We start from the raw sequence: 7,792 nt of genomic DNA, 5'->3' as shown, positions 1-7,792 counted from the left end.
AAAGAAACTGCGTTTCACAGGCCTTTGGAAGAGATGTTCCCGGTAGGCTGCAAGAGCACTGTGCAGAGCGAGTTGTTTCTTAGCTTCCCAAAGAGCTGGAAGCAAGATCCTGTAGGGCACAACTCGCCCTTTGGAAAGAAGCCTGCACGTTCTGCCTTTCAGCTCTAGGGCAATGTAGCACACCCAGAGCAGAAGTCCTACTTCAGCCAGATCTGGCCTGCAAAGACACTGCGTTTCGCAGGCCTTTGGAGGAGATGTTCCCGTTAGGCTGTAAGAGCACTAGGCAGAGCGAGTTGTTTCTTAGCTTCCCAAAGAGCTGGAAGCAAGATGCTGTGGGGCCCAACTCGCCCTTTGGAAAGAAGCCTGCACGTTGTGCCTTTCAGGTCTAGGGCAATGTAGCACACCCAGAGCAGAAGTCCTGCTTCTGCCAGATCAGGCCTGCAAAGAAACTGCGTTTCAAAGGCCTTTGGAAGAGATGTTCCCACTGGGGTGTAAGAGCACTGAGCAGAGCAAGTTGTTTCTTAGCTTCCCAAAGAGCTGGAAGCAAGATGCTGTGGGGCCCAACTCGCCCTTTGGAAAGAAGCCTGCACGTTGTGCCTTTCAGCTCTAGGGCAATGTAGCACACCCAGAGCAGAAGTCCTACTTCAGCCAGATCAGGCCTGCAAAGAAACTGCGTTTCACAGGCCTTTGGAAGAGATGTTCCCGGTAGGCTGTAAGAGCACTGTGCAGAGCGAGTTGTTTCTTAGCTTCCCAAAGAGCTGGAAGCAAGATGCTGTGGGGCCCAACTCGCCCTTTGGAAAGAAGCCTGCACGTTGTGCCTTTCAGCTCTAGGGCAATGTAGCACACCCAGAGCAGAAGTCCTACTTCAGCCAGATCAGGCCTGCAAAGAAACTGCGTTTCACAGGCCTTTGGAAGAGATGTTCCCAGTAGGCTGTAAGAGCTCTCGCAGAGCGAGTTGTTTCTTAGCTTCCCAAAGAGCTGGAAGCAAGATGCTGTGGGGCCCAACTCGCCCTTTGGAAAGAAGCCTGCACGTTGTGCCTTTCAGCTCTAGGGCAATGTAGCACACCCAGAGCAGAAGTCCTACTTCAGCCAGATCAGAACTGCAAAGAAACTGCGTTTCACAGGGCTTTGGAAGAGATGTTCCCGGTAGGCTGTAAGAGCACTGTGCAGAGCGAGTTGTTTCTTAGCTTCCCAAAGAGCTGGAAGCAAGATGCTGTGGGGCCCAACTCGCCCTTTGGAAAGAAGCCTGCACGTTGTGCCTTTCAGCTCTAGGGCAAAGTAGCACACCCAGAGCAGAAGTCCTACTTCAGCCAGATCAGGCCTGCAAAGAAACTGCGTTTCACAGGCCTTTGGAAGAGATGTTCCCTGTAGGCTGTAAGAGCACTGTGCAGAGCGAGTTGTTTCTTAGCTTCCCAAAGAGCTGGAAGCAAGATGCAGTGGGGTCCAACTCGCCCTTTGGAAAGAAGCCTGCACGTTGTGCCTTACAGCTCTAGGGCAATGTAGCACACCCAGAGCAGAAGTCCTACTTCAGCCAGATCAGGCCTGCAAAGAAACTGCGTTTCACAGGCCTTTGGAAGACATGTTCCCGGTAGGCTGTAAGAGCACTGTGCAGAGCGAGTTGTTTCTTAGCTTCCCAAAGAGCTGGAAGCAAGATGCTGTGGGGCCCAACTCGCCCTTTGGAAAGAAGCCTGCACGTTGTGCCTTTCAGCTCTAGGGCAATGTAGCACACCCAGAGCAGAAGTCCTACTTCAGCCAGATCAGGCCTGCAAAGAAACTGCGTTTCACAGGCCTTTGGAAGAGATGTTCCCGGTAGGCTGTAAGAGCACTGTGCAGAGCGAGTTGTTTCTTAGCTTCCCAAAGAGCTGGAAGCAAGATGCTGTGGGGCCCAACTCGCCCTTTGGAAAGAAGCCTGCACGTTGTGCCTTTCAGCTCTAGGGCAATGTAGCACACCCAGAGCAGAAGTCCTACTTCAGCCAGATCAGGCCTGCAAAGAAACTGTGTTTCACAGGCCTTTGGAAGAGATGTTCCCGGTAGGCTGTAAGAGCACTGTGCAGAGCGAGTTGTTTCTTAGCTTCCCAAAGAGCTGGAAGCAAGATGCTTTGGGGCCCAACTCGCCCTTTGGAAAGAAGCCTGCACGTTGTGCCTTTCAGCTCTAGGGCAATGTAGCACACCCAGAGCAGAAGTCCTACTTCAGCCAGATCAGGCCTGCAAAGAAACTGCGTTTCACAGGCCTTTGGAAGAGATGTTCCCGGTAGGCTGTAAGAGCACTGTGCAGAGCGAGTTGTTTCTTAGGTTCCCAAAGAGCTGGAAGCAAGATGCTGTGGGGACCAACTCGCCCTTTGGAAAGAAGCCTGCACGTTGTGCCTTTCAGCTGTGGGCAAAGTAGCACACCCAGAGCAGAAGTCCTACTTCAGCCAGATCAGGCCTGCAAAGAAACTGCGTTTCACAGGCCTTTGGAAGAGATGTTCCCGGTAGGCTGTAAGAGCACTGTGCAGAGCGAGTTGTTTCTTAGCTTCCCAAAGAGCTGGAAGCAAGATGCTGTGGGGCCCAACTCGCCCTTTGGAAAGAAGCCTGCACGTTGTGCCTTTCAGCTCTAGGGCAATGTAGCACACCCAGAGCAGAAGTCCTACTTCTGCCAGATCAGGCCTGCAAAGAAACTGCGTTTCACAGGCCTTTGGAAGACATGTTGCCGGTAGGCTGTAAGAGCACTGTGCAGAGCGAGTTGTTTCTTAGCTTCCCAAAGAGCTGGAAGCAAGGTGCTGTGGGGCCCAACTCGCCCTTTGGAAAGAAGCCTGCACGTTCTGCCTTTCAGCTCTAGGGCAATGTAGCACACCCAGAGCAGAAGTCCTACTTCAGCCAGATCAGGCCTGCAAAGAAACTGCGTTTCACAGGCCTTTGGAAGAGATGTTCCCGGTAGGCTGCAAGAGCACTGTGCAGAGCGAGTTGTTTCTTAGCTTCCCAAAGAGCTGGAAGCAAGATCCTGTAGGGCACAACTCGCCCTTTGGAAAGAAGCCTGCACGTTCTGCCTTTCAGCTCTAGGGCAATGTAGCACACCCAGAGCAGAAGTCCTACTTCAGCCAGATCTGGCCTGCAAAGACACTGCGTTTCGCAGGCCTTTGGAGGAGATGTTCCCGTTAGGCTGTAAGAGCACTGTGCAGAGCGAGTTGTTTCTTAGCTTCCCAAAGAGCTGGAAGCAAGATGCTGTGGGGCCCAACTCGCCCTTTGGAAAGAAGCCTGCACGTTGTGCCTTTCAGGTCTAGGGCAATGTAGCACACCCAGAGCAGAAGTCCTACTTCTGCCAGATCAGGCCTGCAAAGAAACTGCGTTTCAAAGGCCTTTGGAAGAGATGTTCCCACTGGGGTGTAAGAGCACTGTGCAGAGCGAGTTGTTTCTTAGCTTCCCAAAGAGCTGGAAGCAAGATGCTGTGGGGACCAACTCGCCCTTTGGAAAGAAGCCTGCACGTTGTGCCTTTCAGCTCTAGGGCAATGTAGCACACCCAGAGAAGAAGTCCTACTTCAGCCAGATCAGGCCTGCAAAGAAACTGCGTTTCACAGGCCTTTGGAAGAGATGTTCCCGGTAGGCTGTAAGAGCACTGTGCAGAGCGAGTTGTTTCTTAGCTTCCCAAAGAGCTGGAAGCAAGATGCTGTGGGGCCCAACTCGCCCTTTGGAAAGAAGCCTGCACGTTGTGCCTTTCAGCTCTAGGGCAATGTAGCACACCCAGAGCAGAAGTCCTACTTCAGCCAGATCAGGCCTGCAAAGAAACTGCGTTTCACAGGCCTTTGGAAGAGATGTTCCCGGTAGGCTGTAAGAGCACTGCGCAGAGCGAGTTGTTTCTTAGCTTCCCAAAGAGCTGGAAGCAAGATGCTGTGGGGCCCAACTCGCCCTTTGGAAAGAAGCCTGCACGTTGTGCCTTTCAGCTCTAGGGCAAAGTAGCACACCGAGAGCAGAAGTCCTACTTCAGCCAGAACAGGCCTGCAAAGAAACTGCGTTTCACAGGCCTTTGGAAGAGATGTTCCCGGTAGGCTGTAAGAGCACTGTGCAGAGCGAGTTGTTTCTTAGCTTCCCAAAGAGCTGGAAGCAAGATGCTGTGGGGCCCAACTCGCCCTTTGGAAAGAAGCCTGCACGTTGTGCCTTTCATCTCTAGGGCAATGTAGCACACCCAGAGCAGAAGTCCTACTTCAGCCAGATCAGGCCTGCAAAGAAACTGCGTTTCACAGGCCTTTGGAAGAGATGTTCCCGGTAGGCTGTAAGAGCACTGTGCAGAGCGAGTTGTTTCTTAGCTTCCCAAAGAGCTGGAAGCAAGATGCTGTGGGGCCCAACTCGCCCTTTGGAAAGAAGCCTGCACGTTGTGCCTTTCAGCTCTAGGGCAATGTAGCACAACCAGAGCAGAAGTCCGACTTCAGCCAGATCAGGCCTGCAAAGAAACTGCGTTTCACAGGCCTTTGGAAGAGATGTTCCCGGTAGGCTGTAAGAGCACTGTGCAGAGCGAGTTGTTTCTTAGCTTCCCAAAGAGCTGGAAGCAAGATGCTGTGGGGCCCAACTCGCCCTTTGGAAAGAAGCCTGCACGTTGTGCCTTTCAGCTCTAGGGCAATGTAGCACACCCAGAGCAGAAGTCCTACTTCAGACAGATCAGGCCTGCAAAGAAACTGTGTTTCACAGGCCTTTGGAAGAGATGTTCCCGGTAGGCTGTAAGAGCACTGTGCAGAGCGAGTTGTTTCTTAGCTTCACAAAGAGCTGGAAGCAAGATGCTTTGGGGCCCAACTCGCCCTTTGGAAAGAAGCCTGCACGTTGTGCCTTTCAGCTCTAGGGCAATGTAGCACACCCAGAGCAGAAGTCCTACTTCAGCCAGATCAGGCCTGCAAAGAAACTGCGTTTCACAGGCCTTTGTAAGAGATGTTCCCGGTAGGCTGTAAGAGCACTGTGCAGAGCGAGTTGTTTCTTAGGTTCCCAAAGAGCTGGAAGCAAGATGCTGTGGGGCCCAACTCGCCCTTTGGAAAGAAGCCTGCACGTTGTGCCTTTCAGCTGTGGGCAAAGTAGCACACCCAGAGCAGAAGTCCTACTTCAGCCAGATCAGGCCTGCAAAGAAACTGCGTTTCACAGGCCTTTGGAAGAGATGTTCCCGGTAGGCTGTAAGAGCACTGTGCAGAGCGAGTTGTTTCTTAGCTTCCCAAAGAGCTGGAAGCAAGATGCTGTGGGGCCCAACTCGCCCTTTGGAAAGAAGCCTGCACGTTGTGCCTTTCAGCTCTAGGGCAATGTAGCACACCCAGAGCAGAAGTCCTACTTCAGCCAGATCAGGCCTGCAAAGAAACTGCGTTTCACAGGCCTTTGGAAGAGATGTTCCCGGTAGGCTGTAAGAGCACTGTGCAGAGCGAGTTGTTTCTTAGCTTCCCAAAGAGCTGGAAGCAAGGTGCTGTGGGGCCCAACTCGCCCTTTGGAAAGAAGCCTGCACGTTGTGCCTTTCAGCTCTAGGGCAATGTAGCACACCCAGAGCAGAAGTCCTACTTCAGCCAGATCAGGCCTGCAAAGAAACTGCATTTCACAGGCCTTTGGAAGAGATGTTCCCGGTAGGCGGTAAGAGCACTGTGCAGAGCGAGTTGTTTCTTAGCTTCCCAAAGAGCTGAAAGCAAGATGCTGTGGGGCCCAACTCGCCCTTTCGAAAGAAGCCTGCACGTTGTGCCTTTCAGCTCTAGGGCAAAGTAGCACACCGAGAGCAGAAGTCCTACTCTGCCAGATCAGGCCTGCAAAGAAACTGCGTTTCACAGGCCTTTGGAAGAGATGTTCCCGGTAGGCTGCAAGAGCACTGTGCAGAGCGAGTTGTTTCTTAGCTTCCCAAAGAGCTGGAAGCAAGATGCTGTGGGGCCCAACTCGCCCTTTGGAAAGAAGCCTGCACGTTGTGCCTTTCAGCTCTAGGGCAATGTAGCACACCCAGAGCAGAAGTCCTACTTCAGCCAGATCAGGCTTGCAAAGAAACTGCGTTTCACAGGCCTTTGGAAGAGATGTTCCCGGTAGGCTGTAAGAGCACTGTGCAGAGCGAGTTGTTTCTTAGCTTCCCAAAGAGCTGGAAGCAAGATGCTGTGGGGCCCAACTCGCCCTTTGGAAAGAAGCCTGCACGTTGTGCCTTTCAGCTCTAGGGCAATGTAGCACAACCAGAGCAGAAGTCCTACTTCAGCCAGATCAGGCCTGCAAAGAAACTGCGTTTCACAGGCCTTTGGAAGAGATGTTCCCGGTAGGCTGTAAGAGCACTGTGCAGAGCGAGTTGTTTCTTAGCTTCCCAAAGAGCTGGAAGCAAGATGCTGTGGGGCCCAACTCGCCCTTTGGAAAGAAGCCTGCACGTTGTGCCTTTCAGCTCTAGGGCAATGTAGCACACCCAGAGCAGAAGTCCTACTTCAGACAGATCAGGCCTGCAAAGAAACTGTGTTTCACAGGCCTTTGGAAGAGATGTTCCCGGTAGGCTGTAAGAGCACTGTGCAGAGCGAGTTGTTTCTTAGCTTCACAAAGAGCTGGAAGCAAGATGCTTTGGGGCCCAACTCGCCCTTTGGAAAGAAGCCTGCACGTTGTGCCTTTCAGCTCTAGGGCAATGTAGCACACCCAGAGCAGAAGTCCTACTTCAGCCAGATCAGGCCTGCAAAGAAACTGCGTTTCACAGGCCTTTGTAAGAGATGTTCCCGGTAGGCTGTAAGAGCACTGTGCAGAGCGAGTTGTTTCTTAGGTTCCCAAAGAGCTGGAAGCAAGATGCTGTGGGGCCCAACTCGCTCTTTGGAAAGAAGCCTGCACGTTGTGCCTTTCAGCTGTGGGCAAAGTAGCACACCCAGAGCAGAAGTCCTACTTCAGCCAGATCAGGCCTGCAAAGAAACTGCGTTTCACAGGCCTTTGGAAGAGATGTTCCCGGTAGGCTGTAAGAGCACTGTGCAGAGCGAGTTGTTTCTTAGCTTCCCAAAGAGCTGGAAGCAAGGTGCTGTGGGGCCCAACTCGCCCTTTGGAAAGAAGCCTGCACGTTGTGCCTTTCAGCTCTAGGGCAATGTAGCACACCCAGAGCAGAAGTCCTACTTCAGCCAGATCAGGCCTGCAAAGAAACTGCGTTTCACAGGCCTTTGGAAGAGATGTTCCCGGTAGGCGGTAAGAGCACTGTGCAGAGCGAGTTGTTTCTTAGCTTCCCAAAGAGCTGAAAGCAAGATGCTGTGGGGCCCAACTCGCCCTTTCGAAAGAAGCCTGCACGTTGTGCCTTTCAGCTCTAGGGCAAAGTAGCACACCGAGAGCAGAAGTCCTACTCTGCCAGATCAGGCCTGCAAAGAAACTGCGTTTCACAGGCCTTTGGAAGAGATGTTCCCGGTAGGCTGCAAGAGCACTGTGCAGAGCGTGTTGTTTCTTAGCTTCCCAAAGAGCTGGAAGCAAGATGCTGTGGGGCCCAACTCGCCCTTTGGAAAGAAGCCTGCACGTTGTGCCTTTCAGCTCTAGGGCAATGTAGCACAACCAGAGCAGAAGTCCTACTTCAGCCAGATCAGGCCTGCAAAGAAACTGCGTTTCACAGGCCTTTGGAAGAGATGTTCCCGGTAGGCTGTAAGAGCACTGTGCAGAGCGAGTTGTTTCTTAGCTTCCCAAAGAGCTGGAAGCAAGATGCTGTGGGGCCCAACTCGCCCTTTGGAAAGAAGCCTGCACGTTGTGCCTTTCAGCTCTAGGGCAATGTAGCACACCCAGAGCAGAAGTTCTACTTCTGCCAGATCAGGCCTGCTAAGAAACTGCGTTCCAAAGGCATTTGCAGGAGATGTTGCCGGATGGCTGTAAGAGAGGAGAG

The sequence above is a fragment of the Equus caballus genome, chromosome X, assembly GCF_041296265.1.
Source record: "Equus caballus isolate H_3958 breed thoroughbred chromosome X, TB-T2T, whole genome shotgun sequence".
NCBI classification, from domain to species: Eukaryota; Metazoa; Chordata; class Mammalia; order Perissodactyla; family Equidae; genus Equus; species Equus caballus.
Note: the sequence above shows the minus strand (reverse complement) of the source record.